This window comes from Equus asinus, chromosome 1, assembly GCF_041296235.1.
Source record: "Equus asinus isolate D_3611 breed Donkey chromosome 1, EquAss-T2T_v2, whole genome shotgun sequence".
In the NCBI taxonomy this organism is placed as follows: Eukaryota; Metazoa; Chordata; class Mammalia; order Perissodactyla; family Equidae; genus Equus; species Equus asinus.
This window is the reverse complement of record NC_091790.1, coordinates 86,719,027-86,734,357: the sequence shown is the minus strand read 5'-3', so window position 1 is coordinate 86,734,357 and position 15,331 is coordinate 86,719,027.

The following is a 15,331-nucleotide window of genomic DNA, read 5'->3' as shown; positions in this document are numbered from 1 at the left end:
GTTCCGGCGTGCTCGGCAGGTGGTTCAGGCACGTCCGGCAGGTGTTTGCAGTCTGTCCATGACGTGTTTCCGGCATGCCCGGAAGGTGATTCTGGAGTGTCCACCAAGTGGTTTTGGCGTAGCAGGCACGTGATGTTGGCGTGTCAGTCAGGTGGTCCAGCGTGTCCAGCAGGTGGTTCCGGCAAGCTGGGCAATGCTTTCGTCTCTCCGGCACGAGGTTGTGGCACATCTGAGAGGTGGTTCCGGCATGCCGGTGGGTGATTCCATAGAGTCCGCCACGTGGTTCTGGCCAAGCCGGCAGGTGATTTTGGCATCTCCGGCAGGTGGTTCCGGCGAGTCGAGCAGGAGGTTCAGGCGTGATTGTCAGTTGCATCCGGTGTCTCTGGCACGTGGTTCTGGCATGTCTAAGAGGTGGTTCTAGCATGCCCTGCAGGTGATTGTGGCGTGTCCTGCAAGTGGTTCTGGCGTAGCCAGCAGGTGATTTTGCCGTGTCTGGCATGTGGTTCCGGCGACTCGAGCAGGTGGTTCCAGCGTGCTCGGCATATGGTTCAGGTGGGTCCGGCACGTGGTTCTGGTCTGTCCTGGAGGTGGTTCCGGCATGTCCAGCACGTGGTTCTGGCACGTCTGAGATGTGGTTCTGGCATGCCCGACAGGTGATTCCGCAGTGTCCGGCAAGTGGTTCTGGCGTAGCCGGCAGGTGATTTTGGCTTGTCATGCAGGTGATGTTGGCGTGTCCGAAAGTTGATTTTGACGTGTCAGGCAGGTGTTTCTGGCGAGCTGTTCAGGTGGTTCGGGCGTTCTCAGCAGGTGATTCTGGCGTGTCCAGCAGGTGGTTCTGGTCTGTCCGATTGAGGGTTCCGGCGTGTGCCGCACGTGGTTCCAGCACGTCTGACAGGTGGTTCTGGCATGTCCAGCAGGTAATTCCGGAATGTCCACCCAGTGGCTCTGGCGTAGCCGGCAGGTGATTTTGGCGTGTCTAGCAGGTGGTTCTGGGGAGTGGGTAAGGTGGTTCTGGCATACTCGACAGGTGGTTCAGGCGTGTCCGGCAGGTGGTTCTGGCGAGTCGAGCAGGTGGTTCCCGGTGTGCTCGGCAGGTGGTTCAGGCAGGTGCGGAGGGTGTTTGCAGACCGTCCATGACGTGGTTCTGGCATGCCCGGCAGGTGATTCCGGATTGTCCGACATGTGGTTCTAGCACGTCTGAGAGGTGGTTCCGGCATGCCCAGCAGGTGCTTCTGGTGTCTCCAGCACTTGATTTTGGCACATTTGAGAGGTGGGTACGGCATTCCCGGTAGTTGATTCTGGAAAGTCCGGCAAGTGGTTCTGGCATAGCCAGCTGGGTATTTTTGCATGTCCTGCAGGTGGGTTGTGCGAGTCGAGCAGGTGGTTCCTGCATGCTCGGCAGTTGGCTCAGGCATGTCCGGCAGGTGGTTCCGTTGTGTCCGGTGGGTGGTTCCGGTGTGTCTGGCACGTGGTTCTGGCACATCTGAGAGGTGGTTCCGGCGTGCTCGGCAGGTGGTTCAGGCATGCCCGGCAGGTGTTTGCAGTCTGTCCATGACATGGTTCCGGCATGCCGGGAAGGTGATTCTGGAGTGTCCACCAAGTGGTTTTGGCGTAGCAGGCACGTGATGTTGGCGTGTCAGTCAGGTGGTTCCAGCATGTCCAGCAGGTGGTTCCGGCGAGCTCAGCAGGTGTTTCCGGTCTCTACGGCACGTGGTTGTGGCACGTCTGAGAGGTGGTTCTGGCAGGCCCTGCAGGTGATTCCGGAGTGTCCGCCAAGTGGTTCTGGCATAGCCGGCTGGTGATTTGGCGTCTCCAGCAGGTGGCTCTGGGGAGTCGAGCAGGTTGTTCCGGCGTACTCAGCAGGTGGTTCAGGCGGGTCCGGCAGGTGTTTCCGGTCTGTCCAGTAGGTGGTTCCAGCGTGGCCGGCACGTGCTTCCGGCACGTCTGAGAGGTGGTTCCGGCATGCCCAGCGGGTGATTCCATAGAGTCCGCCACGTGGTTCTGGCCTAGCCGGCAGGTGATTTTGGCGTCTCCTGCAGGTGGTTCCAGCGAGTCGAGCAGGAGGTTCAGGCATGATCGGCAGGTGCAACTGGTGTCTCTGGCACGTGGTTCTGCCACGTCTGAGAGCTGGTTCCAGCATGCCCTGCAGGTGATTGCGGAGTGTCCTGCAAGTGGTTCTGGTGTAGCCGGCAGGTGATTTTCCCGTGTCCGACATGTGGTTCCAGCGACTCGAGCAGGTGTTTCCAGCGTGCTCGGCAGGTGGTTCAGTTGGGTCTGGCAGGTGGTTCTGGTCTGTCCTGGAGGTGGTTCCGGCATGTCCAGCACGTGGTTGTGTCACGTCTGAGAGGTGGTTCCGGCATGCCCGGCAGGTGATTCCAGAGTCTGCGGAATGTGGTTCTGGCACATCTGAGAGGTGGTTCCGGCATGCCCTGCAGATGATTCCAGAGTGTCTGGCAAGTGGTTCTGGCATAGCCAACATGTGATTTCGGCGTGCCCCACAGGTGGTTCTGACGATTCGAGCAGGTGCTTCCAGCTAGCTCGGAGGTGCTTCTGGCGTCTCCGGCACTTGATTGTGGCACATTTGAGAGGTGGGACCGGCCTTCCCGGCAGGTGATTCCGGAAAGTGCGGCAAGTCTTTCTGGCATAGCCAGCCGCTGATGTTTGCATGTCCAGCAGGTGGGTCCTGCGATTCGAGCCGGAGGTTCCTGCATGCTAGGCAGGTGGTTCAGATGTTCGGCATGTGGTTCCATTGTGTCCAGTAGGTGGTTCCAGCGTGTCTGGCACGTGGTTCTGGCACGTCTGAGAGGTGGTTCCGGCATGCCTGACAGGTGATTCCGGAGTGTCTGCCGAGGGCTTGTGGCGTAGCCGGCAGGTGATTTTGGCGTGTCCAGCATGTGGTTCTGGGGAGTGGATCAGGTGGTTCTGGCATACTTGACAGATGGTTCCGGCGTGTCCGGCACATGTTACTGGCACGTCTGAGAGGTGGTTCTGGCATGCCCGGCAGGTGATCCAGGAGAGTCCTCCAATTGGTTCTGGAGTTGCCCGCAGGTGTTTTTGCTGAGTCCGGCAGGTGGTTCAGGTGAGTTGAGCAGGTGGTTCCGGCGTTCTCGGCAGGTGTTCCGGCGTGTCCGGCAGGTGGTTCTGGTCTGTCTGGTAGTCGGTTCCGGCATGTGCCACTCGTGGTTCTGGCACGTCTGACAGTCGGTTCTGTCATGTCCGGCAGGTGATTCCGGATTGTACACCAAGTGGTTCTGGCGTAGCCCGCAGGTGATTTTGGCGTGTCCAGCAGGTGGTACTGGGGAGTGGATCAGGTGGTTCCAGCATACTCGGCAGGTGGTTCCGGCGTGTCCGGCACATGGTTCTGACACGTCTGAGAGGTCTTTCCGGCATGAGCGGCAGGTGATCCCAGAGAGTCCTCCAAGGGGTTCTGGCGTAGCCCGCAGGTGTTTTTGGTGTGTGCGGCAGGTGGTTCTGGCGAGTCGAGCAGGTGGTTCCTGGCGTGCTCGGCAGGTGGTTCAGGCAGGTCCGGGAGGTGTTTCCAGTCCGTCCATGGCGTGGTTCTGGCATGCCCGAAGGTGATTCTGGAGTGTCCAACAAGTGGTTTTGGCGTAGCCGGCATGTGATTTTGGCGTCTCAGGCAGGTGTTTCCGGCGTGTCCAGCAGGTGGTTCCAGAGTGTCCGGCAAGTGGTTTTGGCATAGCCGGCTTGTGATTTTGGTGTGTCCAGCAGGTGGCTCGAGCGAGTCGTGCAGGTTGTTCCGTCATGCTTAGCAGGTGGTTCAGGCCAGTCTGGCAGGTGGTTCCGGTCTGTCCAGTAGGTGGTTCCAGTGTGTCCGGCACGTCGTTCCGGCATGTCTGACAGGTTGTTCTCGCATGTCCGGCAGGTGATTCCGGATTGTCCACCAAGTGGTTCTGGCGTAGCCGGCAGGTGATTTTGGCGTGTCCCACAGGTGGTTCCGACAATTCGAGCAGGTGCTTCCTGCTAGCTCAGCAGGTGCTTCTGGCATCGCCGGCACTTGATTTTGGCGCATTTGAGAGGTGGGTCCGGCATTCCCGGTAGTTGATTCTGGAAAGTCCGGCAAGTGGTTCTGGCATAGCCAGCATGTGATTTTTGCGTGTCTGGCAGGTGGGTCCTGCGAGTCGAGCAGGTGGTTCCTGCATGCTCGGCGGGTGGTTCAGGTGTGTCCGGCAGGTGGTTCCGTTGTGTCTGGTAGGTGGTTCCGGCGTGCTCGGCAGGTGGTTCAGGCACGTCCGGCAGGTGTTTGCAGTCTGTCCATGACGTGTTTCCGGCATGCCCGGAAGGTGATTCTGGAGTGTCCACCAAGTGGTTTTGGCGTAGCAGGCACGTGATGTTGGCGTGTCAGTCAGGTGGTCCAGCGTGTCCAGCAGGTGGTTCCGGCAAGCTGGGCAATGCTTTCGTCTCTCCGGCACGAGGTTGTGGCACATCTGAGAGGTGGTTCCGGCATGCCGGTGGGTGATTCCATAGAGTCCGCCACGTGGTTCTGGCCAAGCCGGCAGGTGATTTTGGCATCTCCGGCAGGTGGTTCCGGCGAGTCGAGCAGGAGGTTCAGGCGTGATTGTCAGTTGCATCCGGTGTCTCTGGCACGTGGTTCTGGCATGTCTAAGAGGTGGTTCTAGCATGCCCTGCAGGTGATTGTGGCGTGTCCTGCAAGTGGTTCTGGCGTAGCCAGCAGGTGATTTTGCCGTGTCTGGCATGTGGTTCCGGCGACTCGAGCAGGTGGTTCCAGCGTGCTCGGCATATGGTTCAGGTGGGTCCGGCACGTGGTTCTGGTCTGTCCTGGAGGTGGTTCCGGCATGTCCAGCACGTGGTTCTGGCACGTCTGAGATGTGGTTCTGGCATGCCCGACAGGTGATTCCGCAGTGTCCGGCAAGTGGTTCTGGCGTAGCCGGCAGGTGATTTTGGCTTGTCATGCAGGTGATGTTGGCGTGTCCGAAAGTTGATTTTGACGTGTCAGGCAGGTGTTTCTGGCGAGCTGTTCAGGTGGTTCGGGCGTTCTCAGCAGGTGATTCTGGCGTGTCCAGCAGGTGGTTCTGGTCTGTCCGATTGAGGGTTCCGGCGTGTGCCGCACGTGGTTCCAGCACGTCTGACAGGTGGTTCTGGCATGTCCAGCAGGTAATTCCGGAATGTCCACCCAGTGGCTCTGGCGTAGCCGGCAGGTGATTTTGGCGTGTCTAGCAGGTGGTTCTGGGGAGTGGGTAAGGTGGTTCTGGCATACTCGACAGGTGGTTCAGGCGTGTCCGGCAGGTGGTTCTGGCGAGTCGAGCAGGTGGTTCCCGGTGTGCTCGGCAGGTGGTTCAGGCAGGTGCGGAGGGTGTTTGCAGACCGTCCATGACGTGGTTCTGGCATGCCCGGCAGGTGATTCCGGATTGTCCGACATGTGGTTCTAGCACGTGTGAGAGGTGGTTCCGGCATGCCCAGCAGGTGCTTCTGGTGTCTCCAGCACTTGATTTTGGCACATTTGAGAGGTGGGTACGGCATTCCCGGTAGTTGATTCTGGAAAGTCCGGCAAGTGGTTCTGGCATAGCCAGCTGGGTATTTTTGCATGTCCTGCAGGTGGGTTGTGCGAGTCGAGCAGGTGGTTCCTGCATGCTCGGCAGTTGGCTCAGGCATGTCCGGCAGGTGGTTCCGTTGTGTCCGGTGGGTGGTTCCGGTGTGTCTGGCACGTGGTTCTGGCACATCTGAGAGGTGGTTCCGGCGTGCTCGGCAGGTGGTTCAGGCATGCCCGGCAGGTGTTTGCAGTCTGTCCATGACATGGTTCCGGCATGCCGGGAAGGTGATTCTGGAGTGTCCACCAAGTGGTTTTGGCGTAGCAGGCACGTGATGTTGGCGTGTCAGTCAGGTGGTTCCAGCATGTCCAGCAGGTGGTTCCGGCGAGCTCAGCAGGTGTTTCCGGTCTCTACGGCACGTGGTTGTGGCACGTCTGAGAGGTGGTTCTGGCAGGCCCTGCAGGTGATTCCGGAGTGTCCGCCAAGTGGTTCTGGCATAGCCGGCTGGTGATTTGGCGTCTCCAGCAGGTGGCTCTGGGGAGTCGAGCAGGTTGTTCCGGCGTACTCAGCAGGTGGTTCAGGCGGGTCCGGCAGGTGTTTCCGGTCTGTCCAGTAGGTGGTTCCAGCGTGGCCGGCACGTGCTTCCGGCACGTCTGAGAGGTGGTTCCGGCATGCCCAGCGGGTGATTCCATAGAGTCCGCCACGTGGTTCTGGCCTAGCCGGCAGGTGATTTTGGCGTCTCCTGCAGGTGGTTCCAGCGAGTCGAGCAGGAGGTTCAGGCATGATCGGCAGGTGCAACTGGTGTCTCTGGCACGTGGTTCTGCCACGTCTGAGAGCTGGTTCCAGCATGCCCTGCAGGTGATTGCGGAGTGTCCTGCAAGTGGTTCTGGTGTAGCCGGCAGGTGATTTTCCCGTGTCCGACATGTGGTTCCAGCGACTCGAGCAGGTGTTTCCAGCGTGCTCGGCAGGTGGTTCAGTTGGGTCTGGCAGGTGGTTCTGGTCTGTCCTGGAGGTGGTTCCGGCATGTCCAGCACGTGGTTGTGTCACGTCTGAGAGGTGGTTCCGGCATGCCCGGCAGGTGATTCCAGAGTCTGCGGAATGTGGTTCTGGCACATCTGAGAGGTGGTTCCGGCATGCCCTGCAGATGATTCCAGAGTGTCTGGCAAGTGGTTCTGGCATAGCCAACATGTGATTTCGGCGTGCCCCACAGGTGGTTCTGACGATTCGAGCAGGTGCTTCCAGCTAGCTCGGAGGTGCTTCTGGCGTCTCCGGCACTTGATTGTGGCACATTTGAGAGGTGGGACCGGCCTTCCCGGCAGGTGATTCCGGAAAGTGCGGCAAGTCTTTCTGGCATAGCCAGCCGCTGATGTTTGCATGTCCAGCAGGTGGGTCCTGCGATTCGAGCCGGAGGTTCCTGCATGCTAGGCAGGTGGTTCAGATGTTCGGCATGTGGTTCCATTGTGTCCAGTAGGTGGTTCCAGCGTGTCTGGCACGTGGTTCTGGCACGTCTGAGAGGTGGTTCCGGCATGCCTGACAGGTGATTCCGGAGTGTCTGCCGAGGGCTTGTGGCGTAGCCGGCAGGTGATTTTGGCGTGTCCAGCATGTGGTTCTGGGGAGTGGATCAGGTGGTTCTGGCATACTTGACAGATGGTTCCGGCGTGTCCGGCACATGTTACTGGCACGTCTGAGAGGTGGTTCTGGCATGCCCGGCAGGTGATCCAGGAGAGTCCTCCAATTGGTTCTGGAGTTGCCCGCAGGTGTTTTTGCTGAGTCCGGCAGGTGGTTCAGGTGAGTTGAGCAGGTGGTTCCGGCGTTCTCGGCAGGTGTTCCGGCGTGTCCGGCAGGTGGTTCTGGTCTGTCTGGTAGTCGGTTCCGGCATGTGCCACTCGTGGTTCTGGCACGTCTGACAGTCGGTTCTGTCATGTCCGGCAGGTGATTCCGGATTGTACACCAAGTGGTTCTGGCGTAGCCCGCAGGTGATTTTGGCGTGTCCAGCAGGTGGTACTGGGGAGTGGATCAGGTGGTTCCAGCATACTCGGCAGGTGGTTCCGGCGTGTCCGGCACATGGTTCTGACACGTCTGAGAGGTCTTTCCGGCATGAGCGGCAGGTGATCCCAGAGAGTCCTCCAAGGGGTTCTGGCGTAGCCCGCAGGTGTTTTTGGTGTGTGCGGCAGGTGGTTCTGGCGAGTCGAGCAGGTGGTTCCTGGCGTGCTCGGCAGGTGGTTCAGGCAGGTCCGGGAGGTGTTTCCAGTCCGTCCATGGCGTGGTTCTGGCATGCCCGAAGGTGATTCTGGAGTGTCCAACAAGTGGTTTTGGCGTAGCCGGCATGTGATTTTGGCGTCTCAGGCAGGTGTTTCCGGCGTGTCCAGCAGGTGGTTCCAGAGTGTCCGGCAAGTGGTTTTGGCATAGCCGGCTTGTGATTTTGGTGTGTCCAGCAGGTGGCTCGAGCGAGTCGTGCAGGTTGTTCCGTCATGCTTAGCAGGTGGTTCAGGCCAGTCTGGCAGGTGGTTCCGGTCTGTCCAGTAGGTGGTTCCAGTGTGTCCGGCACGTCGTTCCGGCATGTCTGACAGGTTGTTCTCGCATGTCCGGCAGGTGATTCCGGATTGTCCACCAAGTGGTTCTGGCGTAGCCGGCAGGTGATTTTGGCGTGTCCCACAGGTGGTTCCGACAATTCGAGCAGGTGCTTCCTGCTAGCTCAGCAGGTGCTTCTGGCATCGCCGGCACTTGATTTTGGCGCATTTGAGAGGTGGGTCCGGCATTCCCGGTAGTTGATTCTGGAAAGTCCGGCAAGTGGTTCTGGCATAGCCAGCATGTGATTTTTGCGTGTCTGGCAGGTGGGTCCTGCGAGTCGAGCAGGTGGTTCCTGCATGCTCGGCGGGTGGTTCAGGTGTGTCCGGCAGGTGGTTCCGTTGTGTCTGGTAGGTGGTTCCGGCGTGCTCGGCAGGTGGTTCAGGCACGTCCGGCAGGTGTTTGCAGTCTGTCCATGACGTGTTTCCGGCATGCCCGGAAGGTGATTCTGGAGTGTCCACCAAGTGGTTTTGGCGTAGCAGGCACGTGATGTTGGCGTGTCAGTCAGGTGGTCCAGCGTGTCCAGCAGGTGGTTCCGGCAAGCTGGGCAATGCTTTCGTCTCTCCGGCACGAGGTTGTGGCACATCTGAGAGGTGGTTCCGGCATGCCGGTGGGTGATTCCCTAGAGTCCGCCACGTGGTTCTGGCCAAGCCGGCAGGTGATTTTGGCATCTCCGGCAGGTGGTTCCGGCGAGTCGAGCAGGAGGTTCAGGCGTGATTGTCAGTTGCATCCGGTGTCTCTGGCACGTGGTTCTGGCATGTCTAAGAGGTGGTTCTAGCATGCCCTGCAGGTGATTGTGGAGTGTCCTGCAAGTGGTTCTGGCGTAGCCAGCAGGTGATTTTGCCGTGTCTGGCATGTGGTTCCGGCGACTCGAGCAGGTGGTTCCAGCGTGCTCGGCATATGGTTCAGGTGGGTCCGGCACGTGGTTCTGGTCTGTCCTGGAGGTGGTTCCGGCATGTCCAGCACGTGGTTCTGGCACGTCTGAGATGTGGTTCTGGCATGCCCGACAGGTGATTCCGCAGTGTCCGGCAAGTGGTTCTGGCGTAGCCGGCAGGTGATTTTGGCTTGTCATGCAGGTGATGTTGGCGTGTCCGAAAGTTGATTTTGACGTGTCAGGCAGGTGTTTCTGGCGAGCTGTTCAGGTGGTTCGGGCGTTCTCAGCAGGTGATTCTGGCGTGTCCAGCAGGTGGTTCTGGTCTGTCCGATTGAGGGTTCCGGCGTGTGCCGCACGTGGTTCCAGCACGTCTGACAGGTGGTTCTGGCATGTCCAGCAGGTAATTCCGGAATGTCCACCCAGTGGCTCTGGCGTAGCCGGCAGGTGATTTTGGCGTGTCTAGCAGGTGGTTCTGGGGAGTGGGTAAGGTGGTTCTGGCATACTCGACAGGTGGTTCAGGCGTGTCCGGCAGGTGGTTCTGGCGAGTCGAGCAGGTGGTTCCCGGTGTGCTCGGCAGGTGGTTCAGGCAGGTGCGGAGGGTGTTTGCAGACCGTCCATGACGTGGTTCTGGCATGCCCGGCAGGTGATTCCGGATTGTCCGACATGTGGTTCTAGCACGTCTGAGAGGTGGTTCCGGCATGCCCAGCAGGTGCTTCTGGTGTCTCCAGCACTTGATTTTGGCACATTTGAGAGGTGGGTACGGCATTCCCGGTAGTTGATTCTGGAAAGTCCGGCAAGTGGTTCTGGCATAGCCAGCTGGGTATTTTTGCATGTCCTGCAGGTGGGTTGTGCGAGTCGAGCAGGTGGTTCCTGCATGCTCGGCAGTTGGCTCAGGCATGTCCGGCAGGTGGTTCCGTTGTGTCCGGTGGGTGGTTCCGGTGTGTCTGGCACGTGGTTCTGGCACATCTGAGAGGTGGTTCCGGCGTGCTCGGCAGGTGGTTCAGGCATGCCCGGCAGGTGTTTGCAGTCTGTCCATGACATGGTTCCGGCATGCCGGGAAGGTGATTCTGGAGTGTCCACCAAGTGGTTTTGGCGTAGCAGGCACGTGATGTTGGCGTGTCAGTCAGGTGGTTCCAGCATGTCCAGCAGGTGGTTCCGGCGAGCTCAGCAGGTGTTTCCGGTCTCTACGGCACGTGGTTGTGGCACGTCTGAGAGGTGGTTCTGGCAGGCCCTGCAGGTGATTCCGGAGTGTCCGCCAAGTGGTTCTGGCATAGCCGGCTGGTGATTTGGCGTCTCCAGCAGGTGGCTCTGGGGAGTCGAGCAGGTTGTTCCGGCGTGCTCAGCATGTGGTTCAGGCGGGTCCGGCAGGTGGTTCCTGTCTGTCCAGTAGGTGGTTCCGGCGTGTCCGGCACATGCTTCCGGCACAGCTGAGAGGTGGTTCTGTCATGACCAGTGGATGATTCCATAGAGTCCGCCATGTGGTTCTGGCCTAGCCGGCAGGTGATTTTGGCGTCTCCGGCAGGTGGTTCCGGCGAGTCGAGCAGGAGGTTCCGGTGTGCTCGGCAGGTGCCTCCGGTGTCTCTGGCACGTGGTTCTGGCACGTCTGAGAGGTGGTTCCGGCATGCCCGGAAGGTGATTCGAGAGTCTGCGGCATGTGGTTGTGGCACATCTGAGAGGTGGTTCCGGCATGCCCTGCAGGTGATTCCGGAGTGTCCGGCAAGTTGTTCTGGCATAGCCAGCTGGTGATTTTGGTGTGTCCAGCATGTGGTTCCGGCGGCTCGAGCAGGTGGTTACAGCGTGCTCGGCAGGTGGTTCAGGTGGGTCCGGCAGGTGGTTCTGGTCTGTTCTGGAGTTGGTTCCGGCATGTCCAGCACGTGGTTCTGGCACTTCTGAGCGGTGGTTTTGGCATGCCCGACAGTTGATTCCAGAGTGTCCAGCAAGTGGTTCTGGCATAGCCGGCAGTTGATTTTGGCATGTCCGACAGGTGATTTTGGCATGTCCAGCAGTGGATTTTGACGTGTCCGGCAGGTGGTTCCTTTGTGTCCGGTAGTTGATTCTGGCGTGTCCGGCATGTGGTTCTGGCACGTCTGAGAGGTGTTTCCGGTCTGTCCTGTAGGTGGTTCTGGTGTGTCCGGCATGTGGTTCTGGCACATCTGAGAGATGTTTACGGCATGCCCGGCAGGTCATTCCATAGAGTCCACCACGTGGCTCTGGCCTAGCCAGCAGGTGATTTTGGCGTGTCCGCCAGGTGGCTCCGGCGTGCTCGGCAGGTGGTTCCGGCACGTCTGGCAGGTGGTTCCGGTGAGTCCGGTAGGTGTTTGCGGCGTGTCCGGCACGTGCTTCCGGCACGTCTGAGAGGTGGTTCCGTCATGCATCGCAGGTGATTCCGGAGTGTCCGCCAAGTGGTTCCGGCATACCCAGCAGGTGATTTTGGCATGTCCAGCAGCTGTTTCTTGCAAGTCGAGCAGGTGGCTCCGGCATGCTGACCAGGTGCTTCCAGCGTCTCCAGCACGTGGTTCTGGTGTGTCTGAGAGCTGGTTCCGGCATGTCCGGCAGATGATTCCGGAGTGTCCACCAAGTGGTTCTGGCATACCCGGCAGGTGATTTTGGCGTGTCAGGTAGGTGGTTCCGGCGAGTCGAGCAGGTGGTTCTGGAGTGCTAGGCAGGTGGTTCAGGCGGGTCTGGCAGGTGGTTTTGGTCTGTTCGGGGTGTGGTTCCGGCATCTAATGCACATGGTTCTGGCACGTCTGAGAGGTGGTTCCGGAATGCCCGGCAGGTGTTTCCAGAGTGTCCGCCAAGTGGTTCTGGCGTAGTTGGCAGGTGATTTTGGCGTGACCGGCAGGTGGTTCCGGCAAGCCTGGGAGGTGATTCCAAAGTGTTCACCGACTGGTTGTGGCATAGCCGGCAGGTGATTTTGGTGTGTCCGGCAGGTGGTTCTGGCGATTCGAGCAGGTGGTTCCGGCGTGCTCGGCAGGTGCTTCCGGTGTCATTGGCATGTCGTTCTGGCATGGCTGAGAGGTGGTTCCGGCATGCCTGGAAGGTGATTCCAGTGTGTTCGCCAAGTGGTTCTGGCGTAGCCGGCAGGTGATTTTGCATGTCCGGTGGTGGTTCTGGCGAGTCGAGCCGGTGGTTCCGGCGTGTCCAGCAGGTGGTTCCGGTCTGTCCGGCAGGTGGTTCTGGGGTGTCCGGCACGAGGTTCTGGCACGTCTGAGAGGTTGTGCCGGCATGCCCTTCACGTGATTCCTGCTTGTCCGCCAAGTGGTTCTGGTGTAGCAGGCTGGTGATTTTGGAGTGTCCGGCAGGTGGGACCGGTGAGTCAAGCAGGTGGTTCAGGCGAGTGTTTCCTGTGCCTCCGATCTGTCCGGGAGATCGTTCCGGCCTGTCTGGCACGTGCTTCTGGCACGTCTGAGAGGTTGTGCTGGCATGCCCGGCAGGTGATTCTGGAGTGTCCGGCAAGTGGTTCTGGTGTAGCCGGCAGGTGATTTTGCTGTGTCCGTCAGGTGGTTCCCGAGAGTCGAGCAGGAGGCTCCGGCATGCTCGGCAGGTGCTCCGGAGTCTCCGGCACGTGGTTCTGGCACGTCTGAGAGGTGGTTCCGGCATGCCCGGCAGGTGATTCCGGAGTGTCCGGCAAGTGGTTCTGTCGTAGCCAACAGGTGATTTTGGCATGTCTGTCAGGTGGGTCCGGTGAGTCAGGCAGGTGGTTCCTGCGAGATTGGCTGTGGGTTCCAGGCTGTTCTGGAGGTGGTTCTGACGTGTCCGGCACGTGCTTCAGGCACGTCTGAGAGATTGTGCTGGCATGCCCGGCAGGTGATTGTGGAGTGTCCAGTAAGTGGTTCTGGTGTAGCCGGCAGGTGATTTTGCCATGTCCAGCAGGTGGTTCCGGCGAGTCGAGCATGCGGCTGTGGCGTGCTCGGCAGGTGCTTCCGGCGTCTAGGTATTCGGTTCGTGAACGTCTGAGAGGTGGTTCTGGCATGCCCGGCAGGTGATTCCGGAGTGTCCGGCAAGTGGTTCTGGCGTAGCCGGCAGGTGATTTTGGCGTCTCCGGCAGTTGGTCCTGCGAGTCGAGCAGGTGGTTCCGGTGTGCTCAGCAGGTGGTTCAGGCGGGTCCGGCAGGTGGTTCCAGTCTCTCCATGACGTGGTTCCAGCGTGTCCGGCCCGTGGTTGTGGTACGTCTAAGAGGTGGTTCCGGCATGCCCGGCAGGTGATTCCAAGTGTCCGCCAAGTGGTTCTGGCTTACCCAACAGGTGATTTTGGCATGTCCGGCAGGGGTGTCTGGCGAGTCGAGCAGGTGGTTCCGGCGAGTTTGTCAGTAGGTTCCGGTCTGTCCTGGAAGTGGTTCCGGCATGTCCGGCACGTGGATCTGGCACGTCTGAGAGGTGGTTCCGGCATGCGCGACAGGTGATTCTGGAATGTCTGGCAAGTGGTTCTGGCGTAGCTGGCAGGTGATTTTGGCGTGTCAGGCAGGTGATTTTGGCGTGTCCGGCAGGTAGGTCTTGCGAGTCGAGCAGGTGGTTCCTGTATGCTTGGCAGGTGGTTCAGGCGTGTCCAGCATGTGGTTCCGTTGTGTCCAGTAGGTGGTTCCGGCATGTCCGGCATGTGGTTCTGGCACGTCTGAGAGGTGGTTCCGGCATGCCTGGCAGGTAATTCCGGAGTGTCTGCCAAGTGGTTCTGGCGTAGCCCACTGGTGATCTTGGCGTGTCTGGCAGGTGGTTCCGGTGTGCTTGGCAGGTGGTTCCTGCAGGTCCGGCAGGTGGTTCTGGTCTGTCCATAGGTGGTTCCTACGTGTAAGGCACGTGGTTCCGGCAAGTATGAGAGGTGGTTCTGACATGCCCGTCAGGTGATTCCACAGAGTGCACCAAGTGGTTCTGGCATAGCCTGCAGGTGATTTTGGCATGTCCCACAGGTGGTTCCGAAGATTCGAGCAGTTCCTTCCGGCTATCTCAGCAGGTGCTTCTGGCATCTCCGGCACTTGATTTTGGCACATTTGAGAGGTGGGTCTGGCATTCCCGGCAGGTGATTCTGGAAAGTCCGGCAAATGGTTCTGGCATAGCCAGCAGGTGATTTTGGCGTGTCATGCAGGCGGGTCCTGGGAGTCGAGAAGGTGGTTCTGGCGTGCTCGGCAGGTGCTTCCAGCGACTCCAGCACGTGTTTCAGGCACGTCTGAGATGTGGTTCCGCCGTGCCCGGCAAGTGATTCCACAGTGTCCGGCAAGTGGTTCTGCCGTAGCCGGCAGGTGATTTTGGCATTTCCGGCAGGTGGTTCTGGCGAGTTGAGCAGGTGGTTCCGGTGAGCTCGTTAGTTGCTTCCAGCATCTCCGGTACGTGGTTCTGGCACGTCTGAGAGGTGGTTCTGACATGCCCGGCAGGTGATTCCGGACTGTCCGACAAGTGGTTCTGTCGCAGCCGGCAGGTCATAGTGGTGTATCTGGTAGGTGGTCCTGCGAGTCGAGCAGGTGGCTCCAGCGTGCTCGGCAGGTGGTTCAGGCATGTCCGGCAGGTGGTTCTGGCGTAGCCGGCAGGTGATTTGGCCTGTCTGCCAGTTGGTTGCAGCGAGTCGTGCATGTGGCTCTGGCGTGCTCGGTAGGTGGATCCAGCGTGTCCGGCAAGTGCTTCTGGTCTGTCCGGTACGTGGTTCTGGCGGGTCCGGCACGTGGTTCTGGCACATCTGAGAGGTGGTTCCGGCATGCCCCCCATTTGATTCCGGATTGTCCACCAAGTGGTTCTGGCATACCCGGCAGGTGATTTTGGCGTGTCTGGCATGTGGTTCTGGGGAGTAGAGCAGGAGGTTCCGGCGAGCTCAGCTGGTGCTTCCGGTGTCTTCAGCACATGATTCTGGCACATTTGTGAGGTGGTTCCGGCTTGCCCAACAAGTGATGCCGGAGTGTCCGGCAAGTGGTTCTGGCATATCCGGCACATGATTATGGCGTGTCCGGCAGGTGGTTCCGTCCTGTCGAGCAGGTGGTTCCGGTGAGCTCGGTAGGTGCTTCCGGCATCTCCGGCACATGGTTCTGGCACGTCTGAGAGGTGGTTTCGGCATGCCCGACAGGTGATTCCGGAGTGTCCAGCAAGTGGTTCTGGCATAGCCGGCAGGTGATTTTGGGGTACCCGGCAGGTGGTTCTGTGGAGTGCATCAGGTATTTCCAGGATTCTTGGCAGGTGTTTCTGGCGTCTCCGTCTCATGGTTTTCGTACGTCTGAGAGTTGGTTCCAGCATGCTCGGCAGTTGATTCTGGAGTGTCCGGCAAGTGGTTCTGGGGCAGCTGGCATGTGATTTTGGCATGTCCGGTAAGTGGGTCCTGCGAGTTGAGCAGGTGATTCCTGCGTGCTCGGCAGGTGGTTCAGGCGTGTCCGGCATGTGGTTCTGGTACATTCAGAAGACGGTTT